This window comes from Penaeus chinensis, chromosome 31 (assembly GCF_019202785.1).
Source record: "Penaeus chinensis breed Huanghai No. 1 chromosome 31, ASM1920278v2, whole genome shotgun sequence".
Classification (NCBI taxonomy): Eukaryota; Metazoa; Arthropoda; class Malacostraca; order Decapoda; family Penaeidae; genus Penaeus; species Penaeus chinensis.
This window is the reverse complement of record NC_061849.1, coordinates 7,341,950-7,344,449: the sequence shown is the minus strand read 5'-3', so window position 1 is coordinate 7,344,449 and position 2,500 is coordinate 7,341,950. Positions and strand designations below refer to the sequence as shown.

At 36.0% G+C, this 2,500-nt stretch overlaps 1 protein-coding gene across 7 annotated transcripts in view; it reads right to left on the bottom strand.

The window, feature by feature from the left end:
* The window catches only part of LOC125041935 (AMP deaminase 2-like), a 120,275-nt gene that overhangs the window by 70,167 nt on the left and 47,608 nt on the right, over nucleotides 1-2,500 (bottom strand). The gene's annotated exons all lie outside the window — the stretch shown is intronic.

Sequence of the window (2,500 nt, the reverse complement as noted above, 5' to 3'; positions counted from 1 at the left end):
TGTATGTGTATATATATTATTTTTTATGTATCTCTTTATTTATGTATGTGGGGATACATACTTACTTATGTGTATATATAAACACACACACATATATATATATGCATGCATATATATATATATATATAAATAATCTATTTATCTATCTATATATATTTAAATGTATATATATTGATATATATATATATATATATTTATGTTAATATCTATGTGTGTATATATATATATATATATATATATATATAAACACACACACACACACACACACACACACACACACACACACATATATATATATAGATAGATACATTTAAATATATACATATAAATAGATATAGATATAAATATATTTACATATATATAGATATAGATATATAATTATAATTATATATAAATATAAATATGTATATAAATATATACACATATATTTAGATATATTTAGATATATATAAATACAAACATGTAAATATTAATATATATACATATATATCCCAATGCCTGCCGATAAAAAAAAAATGGGGAAAATACTATACTCACATTTTTTTTTTTTTTTTTTTTTTTTTTTGTGAAATGTCTCTGCACATATATGGCTTTGCTGGTACTTAGCCACAAAGGAATCAATTAGTAAACTTGTGACTTTACCTGATTTCACCATGGCGGACCTGGTCCGATACCAAGAATGAATGATACCACGTCTACCCCTTCTCCTCCTCAAGGAGGAAGGGCGACTCATGACCACTCTGACGAATTCAACAATGGACATCGGAACCCCCACTAATGACAAAACGAGAAGACCACTTTTCTAAATTCCCACCGAGAATACAACGTTCGCGAATGTAAAATGCGTGAATGAAAATCAATCGCTTTTGAATGTGAACCTCTTTATCATCAAAAAGGTCCTTGATGGTCAAGTGGACAGCGATTTTGATTTTGTCAAAAGAATTGCAAGATGGAAGCCTCCTTGTTAAAGTACAATATAACTCCCAGATTTACTTAAGCTGACGCAAATTCTTGATCTAAGAGTTAAAGTAACTATTCCTATTGACCCAAATAACTGTAAAGGAGGATGAAGGACCAAGACGTAGTGGACGTTCAATGTAGGACCAAGAAGGATGGGAATGTGCAAATGAAAACTGGACCTTTGCTTTACATAAAATCCCTGAGTATGTCAATGTCGGATATGATCATGTCCAAGTAAGACCTTACATCCAAAAGCCAATGCATTGAAATAGATGCCAAAAATTCGGACACACCCCATTAAGATGTAATGATAAAGACTCAAGTAAATTTGTTTGTTGTAAATGTGCTGAAGCCCATGACACCATCACATGTACTAGCCAGATTTCCAAATGTGCTAACTATGGAGGTCCCGATCAGTCAGGATCTGCTGAGTGCAGCATCCTGAAGAAGGAGACTGAGACATTAGTATATATAAGGAAACATGAAGTTAGTTATACTGAAGCACCTCTAGTGCAAGTAATGTCAGTCAACAGCTTGCAGCTAAGGATAAGGAAATTGCCGAACTCAAACAAACCTTTAAAGAACTAAACATTAAAGTTTATCAACTGACTAAATTGGTCGATCAAATGTCGGCATCAACCCAGCATAAACATCTTAAGGAGGCTGATACCGAATCACAGTCCGGATCGCACCTCCCCGTCTGGGCTACTACTGTGAGGACTTCGCCTGACTCGCGATCGGTTTCTCGAGAGAGAAGCAGATCGCAATCTGTCAGTCGTCTCCCTCGCCAGGGGGTGCAGGACATGGAGGCTTCTGTCTCCAAACCATCCCGAGGGAAGCGAGGGAGAGGAGGCGGCTACCTCCCATAAAAAGAAAATTAAGACTAGTGGACAAGGCACTTCCAAACCCCATAAAACTTAATCTTCGCGTCGATCATCAGACAATGGAACTGTCGAAATCTTAGATCTAAAGTAAATGACCTTAAATTATTAGCCTCGTCCTATGCTCCCGATTTTATAGTTCTCCAAGAAACGCACTTAACACACCTCGTCTCTGACGAGGTGTGTTAAGAGGAGGAACTACCATTTATGTCGTGAGGATAGGGGTGGAGGCGCCATGTACATCCACCAAAGCCTCCCTTTTACAGAAGTGACTATTGGTTCTACTTTGGAGTTTGTCGCATGTAAAGTAAAAATTAATGGCACGTATCTGACTATATGTTCATTTTATTGTCCACCTGATAATGTGATAATTTATGATGAGCTCTTTGGTCAGGATAGTCTGCCACAAAATAAAGTAATTTTAGGTGATTTTGATGCTCATCATACGTTATGGGGTTCCCTGCGGGTGGATGGTAGAGGTGAGCAAGTAGTTAAGTTGATTAATGAGTCTGATCTGGTCCTTCTGAACGATGGTAGACAACCACCCAATACCTATTCAAAATTCTGCTAAATTTCTTGGTCTACTCTTTGATAGTAGACTCAATTGGAAAGACCACATTGGTCAGTTAAAGAATAAATGTCATAGAGCACTAAATTTA